This window comes from Dermacentor variabilis, chromosome 11 (assembly GCF_050947875.1).
Source record: "Dermacentor variabilis isolate Ectoservices chromosome 11, ASM5094787v1, whole genome shotgun sequence".
NCBI lineage: Eukaryota > Metazoa > Arthropoda > Arachnida > Ixodida > Ixodidae > Dermacentor > Dermacentor variabilis.
Genome location: NC_134578.1, coordinates 60656986 through 60676370, shown reverse-complemented (window position 1 = coordinate 60676370; position 19385 = coordinate 60656986).

The following is a 19385-nucleotide window of genomic DNA, read 5'->3' as shown; positions in this document are numbered from 1 at the left end:
TGACAGGTGGGCATCTTGAGCAATAATTCAGTCACGAAGCGACGCCGCCGCGTGAGTTGATGTCGGGCGATGTATATCAGTTGGCTTGTTGTCACTCAGCTGTACAAAACTCCAGGGAGGAAGAACTGGCGATGGTGGGGGTAGAAGCGAGTTCGAGAAAGCGTAAGCCCTGAGAGCACACGTTGCGTGTGAAAGGCTGGCCTCAAGCCGGCGAGCATCACGTCGCTGCTGCACCAGCTCATCTAGTGTGTTGAGCTGTGCATTTTCTTGGAGAGCCACGATCGGGGTGATGCGGGGAAGGCAAGTGATGACCCTCATTGCCTCGCGATTAACAGCCTCAAGGGGATTCCATTAGGCCCTCGTCAAATGCTGGAATTGGGCTTGATAAACAAGGCGTGGTTGCACTGCCGCCTTCACCAATTGTCGCGCAATATATGAGCTGGCGCCGCCCGTTTCAGGAGCAATGCACCTAATCAGACCCAACGTCTGAATTGCCTGCTTTTTAGCGCTGGAGAGCCAAGCAGTTCCGGTTCCCGACTCGTGTACCATCAGACCCAGAATTTTTATAGTTGAACATTGTTGAAGAGGGGTTCCAGATAGATGAAGACGAATGGGTGTTGCAGAGAGTTTACGCCGGCCCCAGCGATTGGCGACTGACATGTAAGCAGATTTGCTGACGGAAAGCCTAAGGCCGACCGAAGAAGCCTAAGTCGCCGTGATATCTCAAGCTGATTGAAGGGCAGCGGCTTGAGTCTGCAGGTCGTGATGAGTGCTCCATACCGTGATGTCATCAGCGTACAACAAGAACATTGTCGGGTACATCGTGTAAGCGCCATGCAAGCGGGATGAAAGCAATATTGAATAATGTGGGTGACAATACGGATCCCTGGGGTACGCCACGAAGAGGGACAAATGAGCCGACGGTGTCACCACTGAGGCGAATTGCAAAATGACGGTCTTCAAGGAAAGATTTGACAAAATTCCGTACTCTAGGGGGAAAATGCAGCATGTCAATTGAAGCCAAGATGGCAGCATGACTGATGTTATCATACGCCTTTTCAACGTCCATAGCGAGGACAGTACGGACACTGTGGCTACGTGTTGACGATAATACCGAGGATGCCAAGACAGCCAGCCCATCTTCAGTACCTATGGATGGACGGAAACCAATTTGAGCAGGGTGGTAGAAACCGTGGTGCTCTAGCCACCACGACAGTCGTGTGGCGAGCATTTGCTCAGCAAGCTTGCACAACGTTGACGTTAGGGAAATGGGTCTTTTAACAAACGCAGTCCTCATTAATCAAAGTCACCGCTATTATAATCCTATAGTTGTTAGGTGTGTCCGAATACGCAAGAACGATGGACTGAGAGCGGGGTGCGGCTCGCCGACGGTTCTGGCACGTGGTCGCATAGGTGAAGGGAGCCGAGCCATCGTCGACGGAAGGAACTGATCGCTCCTTGAGCGAACTCCAGGTTTTCAGGCGATTGGACCTTGTACTGGCTCAGGAGGTTAGGCAGTCCAGGGTCTGCCTGTGGGAATCTGGAAACTCGAGCCTGCGGCCCAATAGCTCACTCCAGTCACGTGATAGGACATTGTCCTTGCTCAGGAGGGTAGGCAGTCCAGGTTCTGCCTGTAGGAGCCTGGAAGCTCGGGTCCACTGCCCGACGGCTTGCTGCCGCTCTCGGCGGATGCTGACTTCTTCGGCGCTCACTTGCGTCCGAACACCACCACGCGTATATAAGGTCTCTCCCTCACCTCTTCTTCCTTCATTTTCTGCTAGGCCACCCATCGTGAACGGCCCTTAATGGTTCTTTTCTTCTTAGTATTTTGTTTTGACGGCGCATCAGATATCACACGCATCACTTCGTCGTCGGCTTCTTGCGCCCTCCCATTCGCTCTCGATGTTAAGTTGTCTTCGCCGCACCACTCCCTTTATCTACGACATTGGCTTCGCGCAGTGTCACTCACTAACACACAACATGGGCAAAGCGGAGCTGGCAGCAAACCAAACTTTCATGTAAAGTTCCGTAGCCATCAATAACAGGCTGTTAGTACATTTCAGAAAGAGCAAATGCCAGAATAGTCATGCCCATAACTGCGTGAATACCAGTGTTGAAAAGGAAACGACGATTACGATACTCCATAAATCAGATATCGAGCACACTTTTTACGTGTTTCCACTTGCCGACGAATTGGCTGGCTCCGACAATCTGTCTTGTGCGGTACGCTGCAAACGGTGCGAAGTGTGGCGCGACTGCCTCACTAATGAGAAGACTGCGAGAGGTAGCACGTACGTGACGCGTGGGAGCGGGTCACAGCAGCTGCCGCAGGCAGACGTCCGCTCAGGCAGCACTTTCGTTCCATACAGGCGACGCGGCCTACTCTGGTGCCATCTCGCAGCCTTTGTCCCCGCAAAGACCGTCTTGCGCGGCACTACGCTTTTCGTTTCACGCTTTCGCCAGGCCCTCCTCCTCGGCGTTCCTCCCCGCACTCTCTTCGCTATCGCATTCTTTCATCTCACTCTGCACTCTACGTTCACTGTCATCCTTCGCTGTGTCAATTCACTCGGTTACGAGGGACAGCACCGACGCACGCCGCAGGAACAAGCGCCTAAGAGCTGCGCTCTAAAATGCACTAAAATTTATTGACCATATTTAGGGGGTAACAGTCGGTCGTTATCTGTGCTAATGTACGGTAGGTACGGCTATCCGAAGGAGTTGAAGGACCATGCCTCAAACAGGCTAGAAAAATCTTGCCTTGAAATTGGCTTTCGAACGACCGCAAAAGTCTTTCACTGAATACGCATTATGTATTCGTTAAATTAGGTGTACATAGAAATCCGTCTGAAAGGGACATTCTCATACCCGTGTCTGTCTGTCCGCTCTTCCTTACACTTTTACCCATGCTTCGCCTTTCCTTTCCAATAAAGATTTTAAGCGAAGCTTTTCTTGCGAACTCTAACAGAGTTAGGCATAGTTGCCGCTACCGCAGTTGTCGTCGTAGCCATAGTCATTGTCGTCATCTTTATGTCGATGGATATATTTGTGGAAATAAACGGTCAGGTTGCATTTTCGGGGTGTCCTTATACGGGGTGTCCCAGCTAGTGTTTACCAAAGGGTTAAAAACGTACTAAAAAGGAAATAGCAGTGCTATATACAGTCCTATGGTGTTCCGTCGTGACTCCTCTTCGACCACCAGGCAAGCTGTTTCATAGCAATGACCGGAGTAATTATGAAATAATTATTATTCACTTGTTTCAATATTGAATTTAAGGCGTGACTCCTCATTATGAAGCTGGTGCTGCGTCTTAATGTATACGAAAGAATAACTTTTGAAGTGCTGTGTGCGGCGTAATAAATTTTTCCCTGCTTTACTCGCACGCACGAAATGCAATAATTAAAGATAGTTCGAAGTACAAAAACAACACAACCCGTGACCCGCCTTGGTCGTTTAGTGACTTTGGCGTTGCGCTGCTAAGCACGAGGTTGCGACATCGAATAACGGCTGCATTTCGATGGGGCCTAATGCAAACAACAAGAACAACAACAACAACAACCACCACCACAACAACAACAACACCAACAAAAACAACGACCAAACCGCGCGTTTACTGCGCATTAGATGCACGGTAAACACTCCAGGTGGTGAAAATTAATCCGGAGTGCCCTACTGCGCGGTGCCACATAATAGAGAATTTTAGTGCGTCCGGTATTCCGGCAAGCACGGGGGGTGGTTTGCCGGATGAGCGGGGGCGTAAGCGTGAGCGGCCAGATTGGTGGCGTCAGCTGGTGGTGCAAAGCTCAATCACATAAACACAGCCAAATACTACATTCTGCTTAGCTACTGGTGTAAAATGCCGACAGCGGTTTAATAGTGTTCACAATTACGCCACTGCGGAAAATGTGCACCAGCAGCGAAGGAGAATATAGTGTTACTGCAATGTTAGCTCTGTGTTTGTCTGGTTGAGCTCTACGCCACCAGGCAGCAGCACCGTTCCGGCTGCTCACGTTTACGCCCCCGCTTAACCGGCAATACGCCTAAACCACCCCCGTTTGCCTGAATAGCGGACATGCTGAAAGTCTCTAATCAGACCGTGGTTTCGGCACGTGAAAGTATCTCGCGAATAGCGTGAGCCAGTACCAATGCCGACAGCTTGTCAGGAGGAGGAGTCAGGAGGAGCGAGCACCAGTTCGCTGAATTCTTTGTTTTTATTCGGGAAGGCCGCTCAAGTCGCCACAGTTCCTTGCTTTCTAAATATATATGTATATGCACATATATAAAGGCTTTCTCGGCCTGTTGACCGGATGACTAGCCCGACTGCCAAGAACAAATTGGTTATCGCGGTCTCTGAACTTTTCAGAAACTCTTCTGAGGCAGCGCGAAGCGTAACACGGACACAAAAAAGCGCATATAAAAAGACAACGCACAGCGATTCTTATTTGTGGCTTCTTGCGTCTGTGTAACGTCGTTTCGCGCTTTATGCAAGGTGTTCATGATAATTAAACAACAAGGCCTCATTGCTGCCCTTGTTCGGAGCCTGTGACACCGCTCTTGCAATGTCATCCACCACGCGCTTGTTATTCTTTTGACAGAAGTGTTTGTGCCAAAAGTTAAAAGTTTGCAGCGTGCATTCTGAATATCTGTAGCAAATGATAGATAATGCCATCGGTCATCATCGTATAAGGGAACAAACGGACAAGTTAAACATGGCGAGAGATGTCCTTTTTAGAGACGCATATTGGAATTGTCACCTTAAGAATATTTTCCACGTATGCATACCCATGCGCTTGGAGATCAGGCCGATAAAAAAAAACATCTGTAAGCCTGGCATTATCCCGCTTCGAGCACGAAATGTCTGCTACGAGGCCAACTTTCGTCAACGCTGTTCAACTGCAAGTGGGTGGCCACGGCGTTGGTAGGCGAATGAAGTTTTAGACTGTGAAAGCGGCCAGCACTGACGTCTTTGTTCGCATTCTATAAAATAGAACATTAACGATTCCTCGTTGTGGCAGATTGAAGAAGATCAACATCAGCATTCAACGTTTTTATCATCCGTAGAAAATGACACATAATGCCATCTGTCGTCATCATATAGGTAAATAAACGGACAAGTTAAAATGACGAGGTACGACGTTTTTAGAGACGTATATTGAAATTGTCGCCTTAAGACTATTCACCCATACGATCGCAGTACAGAGTAAAAAAATATTCGTAAGCCGGACGTTATCCTGCTTGTAGCTTGAAATGTCCGTGCTACGAGGTCAACTTTCGTGCTGAAAGTGAATGGCAGTGGCGCTGACTGGCAAATTAAGCCTTAAACTGTAAGGTAGCCACTACTGACGTGTTTCCTCGCATTACATAAAATAAAATATTAACTGTTGCTTGCGACGAGAGCTCAATGTTGTGACGCACTAGTCACCTAAGTGAAAGAAAATGAACTTGGTATATTTAAACGCACTCATGTTACTATTTTTAAAGAGAACGCGGGGACTGACGCAAGAAAATACGCATGTTTACTTTTAGTTTTTTTAATGTTTCTTGGCTAATAATGAAGCTGGTCACACAACTTTTATCTGGTTAGAGAAGAAGCAAATTACATTTTCTTTGTCGGGATGGTAGCGCTCCGTAAGCCCACTCGTGCGAACGTGGCCGAGCGCGAAGCAAACTGTAAACACGGAATAACATATCTGGCTTGAAAGATAATCCATTGGACGTCGTAAGACACCTATCTAGGTCTAGGCTGCAGCACAGCTACTCAAAATATTGTCAAAACAGAAATAACGAGATACAACACAAATGCTGGAGTCTATGTGAAGCGAAGCTTCGTGAAATGGTTAATGAAATGCTATAAGTTTGCCCCTTTCGTGCCTGTGTCTTTGGCGCAAAGGAGACCGGCGCAAGCGTGTACCTTCATGCACCCGTGCTGTGCAATGTGATGTATGTATGTATGTATGTATGTATGTATGTATGTATGTATGTATGTATGTATGTATGTATGTATGTATGTATGTATGTATGTATGTATGTATGTATGTATGTATGTATGTATATATATATATATATATATATATATATATATATATATATATATATATATATATATATATATATATATATATATATATGAGCCTAGACGTTACAGAAATCTTATAGTCTTGAGTTTCTCTTTATTTTTAGTGTACCGGCAGCTTTTTGACCAGTCCCTCGTTTTGGGTATGCGTCGTAGTACGGAAGCCACATTATGCTTAGACTCGGGGCCATCATCGCAAAGATCTGGTTGGCTTTGGTACGATATGTACGCACGACTTTTTGTCCAATCCCACTTTGGTGGCCGAGATTCTGTCAATATGAACATGGTTGGTTGTTTGGGAAAGAACATTTTGCAGCCACTTTTACAGGTTTTTCTACCCACGCGGCTATCAACTTCGTACACTTCAGACCACCTAAGCACGTACCCTAGTCTCCGTTCACGCCAAATCACGGCCGAGGAAGGGCACAAGCACACTTGCCCACGGCTGCAGCAGGAAAGGACGGAACGGGCCGCACCAATCCCGGTACATGTAAACTGGTAGTCTATGTCACTGTGAGAACAGACGGAGCAACGTGCTTACCTGGAGAGACTGTTTCCCAATGCAACTGACCAGGCTCCCGCATCCCAGAAACCTAACACGGTGGCCACGAGCAAGTGGAACAGCAGCACAACTAGATTCTGCAATCAATTACTGCAGTGTAGCTAGCGCTAAAGTCCAGACTATCTTACAGAAAGAGCAATTCTGAACGAGAGAAGGAATTAAACATGGGAATTAGAAAGATTGCATTCAAGAAAGGAGCCACTTGGCTCTGCAACCAGTGGAGGCCAAAAACTTCGAGAAAAGTCAAATGCTACAGAGCACACGGTGCAACAGTTAATGCAAGATGCACGGGGATGGCGCATAAGTTATTTCAGGAAAGAAATTGCACATGGCAATGTAGGCTTGAAAATACTGCCACCGTCATGTTATGCTACTAGACAGTGACTGGTGTTAAGTATGAACAAAGAATGGCTTCACCTTGATGTTTGAATGACGAAGAAGAATGATCTCTAATAAGAATGGGAATGCAAAACCTTATATTCATTGAGAACTATACTAATTCAGAACCTATACTCAGCACAAATGGAATTTTACTTGGAAAGGAAGCTGATTGACAAAAAGGAAACTGACGGAACTCTTCTGCCCGCCGTCTTGCGTGTTTGCTCAGAGGTTGCAGGAGCATCTGAACATGAAAAATTTCCCTTGCTGAGGTGTCTGGATAATTCGCCAATATCTGAGCTGTTCTATAGATGACTGAGGTTCTTTTAGTCTTGATACACACCTCCGTGGACTTGATATCTCATCTAGATGCCTCTGGATGCGCTTCTTTATTCGGGGTGTAAAAGCCTTCAGAATTCAGGTCCAGCCACTTCCTGTTGGTGTAGATGGGGGGCTCCTGTGATGAGGACCAAGATGTGCTTAGTGCAGACTTCGTTGGAGCAGAACAGTGACACACGATATGCAGCACAATTTAGCCAAACTCAAGCATTGTTTCCTTTTATGTTTGAACAATTTAGGCTGAACCGTAAATATGAACATGCATTCATATCATCTGCTCCAAACAAATATCATGTATCTCAAGATTAGCGAGCCAATACAGTATATACGAAGCACATGTTTTTCCGAACCCGCTTTTGTTTATCATGTAGGAGCAGCAAAAGTCCACACAATGGCCTTCTTTTAGCAGGCAGCCGCTTCTCTAGTTTGTTGCTTTACACTGCTGCAGTCTTCTTTGCTGCATGTGTGGAACAGAAATTTTGAGTTCATCAGAAATTCACAAAGCGCAATTTTGCAATATTAAATGCAAAAAACTTTGACATATATATTGCGGTGGTTTTTCAATTCAGAACACATGCTAAGGTGCAGTGTTTGTTCAAGGGCGCTTCAGTGCCTGATATTTAAGTAAATATTGCTACTGTCCATAGAATTGATGTCTGCCTAACTACAATGCGTGTCAACAGCTTAAGTATTGTTAGGATGACCAATGAGAACATTTTTGCGCTCATATCTACACTAGAGAACATCGCACTCCTAGTTACACATGTAAATACATGAAAAACATGAAGCTATTACAAGTGATGCAGCCTTCTTTGCACGAGCATGATGCACCGCTTCCCTACTGCAAAAATAAATGCCTTAAGGCAAAGCAAGCTGAACAGCAAGAACAATTGGAACCAACAAGTAGGAACTGTGGGTGAATTACTATGCGTGTAACTGTTTAATACGATAATTTCAGTACTTTCACTTCAATTAACCAAATAGTTACTAGGTCATGTAGGCGAAAGAAGTTGCCAGTAGATTCGAAACAAAAATTTATTGATAAAGCTATTCAATCGCCCATTGCCACGGCTACAGCGAGATGCAAATCTGATGGTCGTTCCGATATCGCTCTCTCTTTCTTAATTGTGTGTGTAACGATGACCTCGCAACTAAAGGTTTATTTCGGAAACAGCAACGGAGCGTCCTGAATGTCCATATGCATTGCAGAATCTAGTTTGTTAACTTGTGTCCGCCTGTAAGTTAGCGAGGCGATTATTAAATAACGATTGAAGCAGCAATGTTAAACGACTCACCGGTACTGCCGTCCCCAGTCGCAGCAGCTCCCGTTTCGATGCAGTCGTGCCCCGCATGGTTCGTGACCGAAACCTAGCTTTAGGTCTTACATCTCCGCTCGCAAACACGTCACTTCACCCTAAGTTAAATAACGCGAGATAACGAAGCATGCAAACTGGTTTTAGCCCAACATAAGCAACAATCTGAAGATGAACCAATGAATCCGTGCCTTCCGCGCTCGCGAATATACCGGTAAATATTTGAATCCAGGCCAAAAATCGCTTGGCTGGTCAATGATCTTCAACATTATTTTGCGTTTATAGTGAAAAAAACAAACAAACAAACAAACAAACAGAATAAGTACTCAAGAGTTGCAATGTATAATTAAGAATAATAATTTTGTACTCTTTGTCATGTAATTACTCCTCTCGAGAGCACCGCACGCGTAGTGCGAAGACGTGGGATCGTTCCCCACCTGCGGCAAGTTGTCTTTTCATCCACTTTCGTTGCCATTAATTTATCATTTCTTTAATTCAACAAGTAACACCAGTAATTTACCCTATGTGTTCTTTGGTGTTGTTTGTTGGCTTCTCATGATACGATTAATAAAAATCGGGCCCCTCGGTTAAACACCTCTCTTCTCGAATAAGCTTATCGTGGAAGGCATACATAAACATGCAAGAGTATCTAGCACACTTGGCTAACTAAAACGCGACTTACTGCAAACCACTTCAGCCGCTTGTGAAATAGCGTGCCGAACCTTTGTTCGTCCACAGCTCGAATTCGCATCCGCCATGTGGCCGCCATGTCAGGAATATGTAATCAATTCTCTCAAATATACTCAAAACCATACTGCACGTTTCATCGCCAAAGATGACAGCAGGAATTCTAGTGTTAATGCCATAAAGAAATCACTATCGCTCCCACCTCTTGAATCAAGAAGGACGATAGCTTTGCTTTGCTTACTGCACAATATTCCTCACAATCCACACGCCGCCGTGTTATTACTTTCATCACCATTTTACACATATCGCCGCTTATATAACACACACAGTTTCTAATGTGTGTTTGGCTGCGCAAACGCCTTTCATAAATCGGCATTACCTCAAGCACTAGCAGCTGGGAACGAACTTCGAAGCCACATTGTTGAAATTAATAACCGGAAATATTTTAGCGAAACATTTAAAAAATATGTTTCCGCAGTGCTTTGCACTTGCTTCACTTGTACCACGTGACAGCTGTCGTCATCCATCCTTGTTTCTTGCATCCTGTTCATATGTGTACATACGCTTGCATTTCTTTGGCACCAGTTTCACTCAGCCATGCGCGTTCCTAATCGCCCATATTGTTGTTGTTTGATTGATTTCTTGCTGGAAATGTTTCCTCGTTTGCTTCATGTTAAACAGCGTCTTTTTTAGTTGTTTGATGTGTTGTGTTACGTTCTCGTGTTTATGCTGCATGTTGTTTTACAGTGAAGCTGTATATGTCTGTCGCCTGTACGCCGAAAACCCCTCCGGTGCAACCCCAGGCGCATGCGCAAAAAAAGAAGGCGTGCGATAGGCTGCGCTAGTAGTGACATCGCTGCTCTCAGTCTTAGCCAAAGGTGCGCAGAGCAGTTTTCTCCTGCTCCGAAATGGGTAGGCCACGCGTCATGCGTACTTCTGAGAAGCATGTAGCTTTCGATCAGCAACGCCACGAGCAGAACCGGGAAGGAGCTCTTCTACATCAGGCCGATGCTGCAGCCCGGGCACAAGAACAGGCTCGTGCAGCCGAGTGCAAGCAGCAACTGGCTACTGAGGATCCGGCATCCTACCAAGCTTTGGTTTAATGAATCGTCAGGGTTAACCCAGTGATAAACACAGGGGCCGCACGTTTCAGCTTAGCTGGTTAACCATCCATACGAAGTGCTTGGGTGCTGATGTTTTTTTACCCCCCTCACGCAAAACGCCACTTCGGAGCCTGTGAGGTATGTGGACAAACAAACAAACAAACAAACAAACAAACAAACACAAAAAATAAGTAAATAAATAAATAAATTGTCGACCAAAGAAATAAATAGCAATACCATTGGTCCTGACACTATTTGATGAGGTTCAATGCCAAACTAGAATTTCCTACCATCATTTTAAGACCTGTTGTAGAACGTCAGTGCTCGTGGTTTGATGCACGGCATTCCGGCCTAAGGCTATCCATAACAAGGTCAGTAATGAGTACTATTTTTCACGTGTTTGATGATAACATGTATGAAGGTTTTATCATTGTATATACATAATCTAGGAGTTGAAAGTTGCATAGGATTGTAGTAAGCTAAAGATGGAAGGCGTAGTGCCTTACTTCTGAATAAGTTGATGACCTGCGACCCTTTGAACTGTGCTCTAACGCAGCCAGATGAACGCTGAAACAGCCCGTTGCAATATAATTATATGGTAATACTGAATATTCTGCACTGAATTCTTGTGCTTTACTTGCGAAAAACATCATTTGATTAGGAAGCACACAGTAGAGAGGGTCTCCAAATACTTTTTCCCCCAGGGTTTCTTTAATGTGCCCCCAATGCACAGGATATGGACGTTTTTGCATTCCGCTTCGATCGAAATGCGGCCATCAGCGCCGCGACTTGAACCCGCGACCTCGAGCTAAGCAGCGCAACACCATAGCCGCTCTGCCGCCGCACGGATTAATTTGTTATAGGAGTAGCTACTGATGCACTTTCGCAGCGTAAGGATGTTATTGATTCAACTTTATTTCCAAATGTTCCCTACAAGGTCTGTAGTGATCTTTTTACAGCGAAGGCGTCTATTGCTAGGATGTGGAAAAAGATATGTCCGTGATGTTGACAAAAGCAAATCATCGTGTGGGCTGATCCTGGTGATAGTGCAGACAGGGTCCAAGCTAAATGGCACATACCTTGATAGGATCAGGGACCTGTGACGCACCCCTGAACTACGCATGTCACACGTGGGACCCAAAGAGGTCCCAGGAACAAGGGCAAGGAGAGACGTTTCTGAAAAAAAATGTTTTGTACAACTTTTCTAAATTACCTTGTTTAATAATTCTCGACGCCAACCACGCAAACACTAGCACCACTGCTCGAGCGTTCGTCGTCACCTTCTTCTTGTACAGGTGGCTCCGTTGTCGCTCATCATTCCAGCGTAGAATTGCACTTCTATCGCTTTAATGGGGAGGACGCGTTTGCGGGTGTATAAGCTATTGCTTAAGGGGGCATTAGCCATTCATTGTCTTACGGGACGGGCACATTTATTAACAGTGGTGATAGGCGAATGTGTGTGCGTACCTATATTGCTACGATGATGCCAGATTAGGGCAAAATAGAGAGGACGCTTAAACTTCGCCTTTAACAGTGGAACGCGATAGCTTCTTACACTTCCCGGCACCTGCAGCCCATGTAACCATAATATTTACCTGGAAACGCTGGAACAGAACGCTATGCACGAAGGCGAGCTTTCTGGTAGAAACGGCACGCGATGGATGGATGGATGGATGTTATGAGCAGCCCCTTTGGAACAGGGTGGTGGGCTGCTCCACCAATCTCTTGCTATTATACTGCTTAATGCCCTACCTAGGTTAAAAGAGCAAAAAAAAAACCCATTATGAACTCCCACAACCAAACCAATTGCGATGCTACGGAGGCAAGCGCCATCTGGAGGTGTTGCAAGGAAAGGACGCGCCACTCCATGGCCTCAGAAATCAGCGCGCTCGAATAGTGGAGGCCATGATTGCCCTATGAATGGTTGAAATGCTCAAAAAAAGGGCTTGTGCTTCAGTTTCCACGTAACAAATTATGTTTTATCGTATACTGAAACTACATTCCGGTGCTGTCCTCTCTATAGACCGTTTCATCGGGCGAGGAGGATAGGGCGCGCGGAGAGCCTTTCCTCCTCTCTGGCTTGGGCGATCCGGCGCGGCGCTGCTTGAAAGTATTGCTGTCGCGTGCTGCGGAACGATTTCGAGATGTTTTAGATGGTACTTTGTGAAATTTACGCCATGTTCGTTCATATAAGGTCGTCAGGGAAGCCTTTCGGTGCATCGGTAACTACTGTAGGCAGAAATATGTCTTGGGGGCGCAAAAATGTGACGCGCATAATCAGCCGCGGTGTACGCGCATTGTCAGTCGCGGTGCGTGTATGTGTTGTTTACTATTTTGCTTATATCGATTTTAATTCAACAAAGAAAACCGGCGTCTCTGTACTACCAGCATTAAATGGTAAATCAGCTCACTGTCTGATCGATTGGCGTAGGGAGTAAAACATAAAACATAAGAGCGTATGCTCGTGCACGGCCAACCTAAGGCAACCACGAAACATCTGAGCGGTAGGCGCTATCAAATATTTCTGATACACTGGCATCGTTCTCACGCATTTCAAGTCTAGTATGCTTGTAATTATCATATGTCTACGCTAGCCTTGCTGCATGAGGCCCATGGCGCTGCTCAACACAGCGATCACTGCGGTTGGTGAGCCAGCACGATACATATATAAGCTGTGTGCTTCGGCATTGCCTTTTTGGCCTGTATACAGCCATAATATATGAGAGGGTTCGCATAAAAAAATGCGATGGCTATTTTTGAGCGCCAGATTTCCGTAATACGTGTGAGTGCGTCGTAGAGAACTGAACGAACACAACCGAAAAAAAAATCGGTTATCCTCTTTCTCTAAAAAGCAAGAGAAAACGGGCTAACGCCGCACAACGTTTATACATATATAACCGCTGATGCCGTATGCTTGGACCATGTGCTATATAGAACAAAAATATCTGTAATCCAGCACCTACTACTGCTTAGGACGCTCGCGCAGTTCCTAAACGGTCGCTTTGCTGGACAAGCTTAATTCAGACTGCAAGGTATGCTGCCATTACTAGCCAAAAATTTTATTCATGGGTGGAAACCTAATCCATCCAACCTAGTAGTCACGCAATGTAACCTGCAGCGAAAAGTTTGAACGCTTGTCAAAGTATAACAACATAGCTCCTATCGTATCAGAACGCTACCCACGCTGTTAGGATCGTCGCGTATGTTTCATGGCTCCTAAACCGCAGCTTAGAAATAGAGGATAATACTGCAATAAGGTCACATTAGTGATTGGAACATTCAGAGATACACAGTTGATCTCCGAGGCTGATTGTAGGCTCAAATATGAGCGCACACATCGCGCTGCGTGTTCCGTCCACCTCAACGCCAGCAGAAATTCCGGTCATGCCGCCTTAAACCACTTCAGCACGTCTCACAGAACCGTTTACCACGTAGAAGGCGCACGTCATACTAAGCAGACCGCACGACCGCGAAAACAAACGCCAGAACCTACCGCCGAGCGTATACCTGCCATGCAAAAGGCCGCTTTCACCCAAGCCAGTATGGCGCTGCTCATAGGCGGCGCCACTGCGTTCACAATATGGCGGCGCCTACGAAAAAACGGTCTATACACTCTGCTTAGATTGTACTTTACGATTTTCCTGACGCATGCTACTTTGAGGAGTTAGTTCAGTAACGCCTCTGTCCCACTCAGATAGTCTGCGTGGTTGTGGTTCGGAATGATTTTTCGCCAAGCGATGTCCCACGCCGACAGTGCATTTTTACGACACGGGGCCCTTAACCCTATCACGTTAAAAATGTGTTCGGACCTTTGTTCAATATTCTGGGTCAGCTCTGTGTCGCGTCATAAAGTGCTTCACTGGTCATCCATCTTTGTAGAGCGGAATGACGTTGAGGTCACGCAAAAAAAGGAACCCAGTTGCTCCGAGAGCATACCAGAGCAGCCATGGGAAAGGGCAGTTTTATAAGTTAACAGCTGCGCAGGCGCTGGAGCGTGAGTCATTAGCGACATTAGCAAGCATTCCTGTTGCGTAGGCACGCGCTCATGCCACCCGCGCAACCAATCAGAGCCGTTTGAATTCAGCCGGGGAGGGAGAGGGCAGCAAAAGATTTCGAGCGTGCTGTGCCGGCTTCGTTTCCGTTTAGTTCATTTTCGGAAAACGGATCAGACGGCCACGCGTTGTGCATTCCCCCGAGGAACTGGCAGCCTTCAACGAGCGGCGGTGAAAGGGCTCGCCGTTGGCACGCCGGTCAGGCTGTTAAAGCCCAGGCAGTCCGACAGCAACGAGAAGGAGATCTCGACCTGAGGGAGCGGCAGGCCAAAGCGATCCGGCACCGTTACCTGTGCGTTACTTAACCATGACGAAAGTCAGGTGCGCGTAGAACAAGCTTCGCTTACCTCCATTTTCCGGTAGGGGTAGGGTTTTCTTCTTCTATATTTTCAGTACTCATACGTATGAAAAATATACGGAAAGGAGTGTTTAGGAATTTTCTGAAGCTAGTTCTCCTCCCTACTTCCTTTTGTGCTAAACTTCTCAACTAATTTATATAGGTAAGCTTCATGCCAATATATATTAATGAATGGAGTCTTAGTATACCTATCTACTGTCACATAGAGTGATGAACTAAACGTAAAGTGCGAGCACTCCCGTAGGCCGCTGCGGCCAAAATTTGCCCTCAGCGCACCTAGCAAAATTGGCGAAACGCACCAGGCTCCAAGATGGTCGCCGTACGCTACCGAATCTTGGAGGCCATGAGTTATTTTTTGTTTATTTTATTCTTTCTTTTCCCTGACCAGTAACGTTGTGTAAATCGAGTGATTTCATGCAGGCGCTCGTGCCACTGTTTAAATGTAGCGACAACGAGTGGGCCAAGGTGCTTCGCCTTATGTTAGTTTTATTTAAATTCATATTCGTGACGCTTCAAGCTTTAACCTAACGCAAAAATAATGTCATTTGTTAGCGAGGTAGTAGTACTTTAAAGTTTGTGACATTGTACTTCGAATAATTTTCACCGAAAGGAGTATCGTAAATAAATGGGACACGTTCCTTCAGTATCAATCAACTTCGGGATACATAGCGCAAAAATTACACAGGGACAAGCAGAACACAGGACGAGCTTGTCCCTGTGTAATTTTTGCGCTATGTATCCCGGTCTGAATGCATCCCACCAACACGCCCAAACTTCTTCCCTGCTAAAGTGCATCAATCAACTTGCTGGATCGCCAAAAATACTTAAAGAGCAGACAATTTATTCTAGGAAGGTTGCGAGGAAAGTGGCAGAGAGATTCAAAATGCAATATAACTTGAATACAGGAAGGAACTGCGAAATGCAAGTAATGGAGAATAGCGGGAAATTAATGCTGCGGTCACAACAAACTTTACACAACCATAACAACACACATAAGGCGTATCGTAACTATTCAGAGAAAGAAAAACAAGCACTACACAGACAAGCAAGGAATTTATTTACTGAAGATGGGATTATTGTAGGAGGAATAAATATGACGCTTTTTCTTGTACTTCTACGAAGGAGGGTGAATTAGGTTAGCAAAATTATGTGAATGGTTACAAGCTAAAATAAAATGGCTCCTCATATCGGATGTGTAATTCAGTGAGTCCATCAATAGAGAGCTGCACGATATTGGCATATCACACAATTAAGCACTTCGATTGTGTTGAGAGTCTTTGTTTGCGGTCTTCGAAGCCTTGCAGTCATGATCCGATACTTGCAAATTTGCCCTTGAATATGCATGATGTCCTTTGGCTGTAGAGTGTATATTTAGGAAGGAGTAGTAGAGATTCCTGCAATACATAGAATGACAGGCAGAACGTAAGCAATACTGGAGGCTTTAAATCTATTCAATGCAGATGCTACGTTCCTTCGTGTAGTGCATGCTTTTCTGATCTGACGTCAAGGAGCACTAGTATAAATACTAAGAAACACGACACTTTTTACGACAAGGACCACATACACAATTAAAACATGAATACACGTTTCTTCAGCCCAAGACAAAACAGCTAGCAGTAATGGGGCGCACATAGCCGGCTACAGAGGTTGAGAGAGCGCGCAGTAATTCCATGCTGCCAATGTTGCACGTGTGTGGCTTTTAGCAATTGCCATATTTCCGTTGCAAAACTGGCGCACGATGCTTCTTGAGAAGCCACTGCCCGCAACCTTCTTGAATAGATCAAGGTAATGCCTTCTACAGCGAACTGCATGTGTTCTTCATAGGCCGCATTTCCTAACGAACCATTTTATGTTCTTTTCGAACTTCGCCGTTGCTGCGAACGTGCCTCGCAGCTCGGATGCTGCCACGTCGCTGTTATCGCTAGCATAACCACCCATCGCTGCGTGCGATAAAAAAAAGATTGCACGATGTAATTTAACGTTGCACTTGGACAGCAGCTGTTTATGGCTTCAAGGCTGCCGTGCCCCCCTCAGTCGCTCATTCGTGCGGCTAACAGTCACATAACGAAATAGGAAGAGAATAATTCTTTAACAACGCGCAAAAGAACTTCCTGTGGTCTTACTGTGTAACGGCGACGAAGCAGTCGTGTCACACACTGGCAGAAGAACCCAGCAACGATCCTCGGGCGCATTTTACAGAATAACGAGACCACGAACCCGGCAACAGGGCCTGACTCGACCTAACTCGACTTCGCCCGCGTTGGATTGTGTCGCCTCTCAAGCTGCTAGCTACAGCCGCAGCCGCAGCCACATTTTTGTTGATGTGCTCTGGCACCTAGCGGAATAGGCGAATCTCCATAGCTGGGCAACGAAAGTGGTGGAGTGTCCCCTCTTGTCGTTCACTATGTTACTCTATGCCGTCCCTTTTCAAATTCTGGAGACGTGTGAAAAAAATCTTTGCACAGTGCCCGTTCGGCACGCTCCTAATTATTACACAATGTACCAGTTCTGGCTGTTTCTTCTCAGGCAACATCTGTGCCGCATCGTGAATGGTGTTAGTAAATAGTTTAAATCGACAACAAATATTGCATAACAGAACAGCTTCAAATAAAGCTTGCGTTCGCTTATAAATAACACTCGTCTGGAGTGAGAGTGCAAGTTTTGTTGTAAACAAAAAGCGTACTTGAAGTCGCCAGGTGCACTTTCACCGTGCCCTACTTCCCAGGGCGCTACTAATTAACGGTCTGGAGAACTCCAGAAACAAATGGTCGTTTCAATTTTGGTGCCGTATTTGAGCCTGCTCACTGGTGACAATACCAATTTGTAACTTTAGGACTCGCGTAGGCGCAGCATCAATCTTGTTGCCTATCAATTAATGTGAGAACCTCAACTGTTGAGGTAAGAATTATGATGTTGTCGAAAGCGCTATGAAGCACGGCGCATTAGGGGACTCAAAATGAGTTTGAACCACAGGAGGAGAGTTATCGCGCGCTGAAAGCAAGTTCAAAGAACGCTTTTGCATTTTTACCATGTAGCAATGGGGATGCTGCTGCCTAAAATCGAACCTCCCCCACTTCGTCACCATCCCATCGTCATAGCCACTGAGCCTCCACGGCATATACAAAAATTATACGCGAGATGTTCGTATAATTTGTTTAACGTACGTATGCACGTTAAAAAGGAGCATTCCTTTTTAAGCCCGTCTGCAACGTATCTGGACAGCAAACTAGGAAAATTAGTTATTAGGAATATTGTTAGCAATTAGTGAACACTTATATACATTTGATGTCTACGACAAAACGTACGTATAGCGTGACATCTTGTTTAAATTTCACAAATTTATGATTTTTCCTAGTCATATCGAGTTGCTAGATGACATTTGGTTCCCGCGATGGCCAAACACGGAGGCTTCTCGGCATAAAAAAATACCATGCTCCTCGGCGGTCACTACTTATCGCCTTTGCATATGACATTCGCCTTATACTGCTGGAACCTCTAAGAAGTTCGGTTTTTCGAGCAAAGTTCGCTCACGCAGTGAATACGCAAATCACCAGAGTATAATATAAAACGGTCATCGATGAAGACATCGTTTTAACATGGTGTGAGCGAAATGATTGTCCACTGCTGGCTTCGTGACCTAAATTTAGCCTGCAGTTCTCGAAAGCGCAGTATACCTACTATCGATCTGCTGTCGCTTGTGGCCTGTCAGAACTGACTGTGTCAAAGGAAAAAGCAGCCATGAAAACAAAGTTCATACGGATTTTGAATTTTGCATCGATACGAGCCTAAACGCACCAGTGCAGATTACAGGTTTATGGATAGAGCGTTGTAGGGGAACGAAAGCTTAATCTTTCATCGCTTGGAGTTTTTTTTAACATGGACTTGGAACTTGGTGTACGAAAATTTCTTCATTGCATCCACGTGATGTGCTACCGCCGTGCCTAGGTATCGAAACGCCCACTTCTTGCTTAGCATTAGAAACAGCATAAGACCATTATTCGCGTAAGTTAGAAAAGTTGTGCTTCAACGCGCTGTCTTTTGGTCTTCTGCATATGTAATGCCAAATTTCAGCCACGCATGTACTTCACAAAAGTGATTCGGCCACGTTAAACAAATGGGGCGGTGGAGGTTAAAGGAAATACCTTCTATTAGGCGTAGGGCATCTCCACGTTGACATTTTCTTATTTGCTGTATACTTAGCGGAAATAAATAACACGTACGAGGAGCATCGCTGATAAACATGCGTTCATGGTCTCCATCCGTGCTAACTGCTTGCTGATATTTGTTAATACGCACTGACAGCTTGCTCAGTCAAACTGCTTGCTGATGTTTAAGGGGACCAACCTTTCCTTTCGTACCTCACTGGCGGTGAGGACAAAACATTAATAAACGCCCACATTCTTCATAAGCGCCCTCTCATCCCAAGTGGAACAAATAATTGGGCTGGGATTGCGAGGAATTCTGCCGAAAACAACGCTTGACCGCCGCAGTAGCGTGTTGACATGGCACTTATAGCACGAAG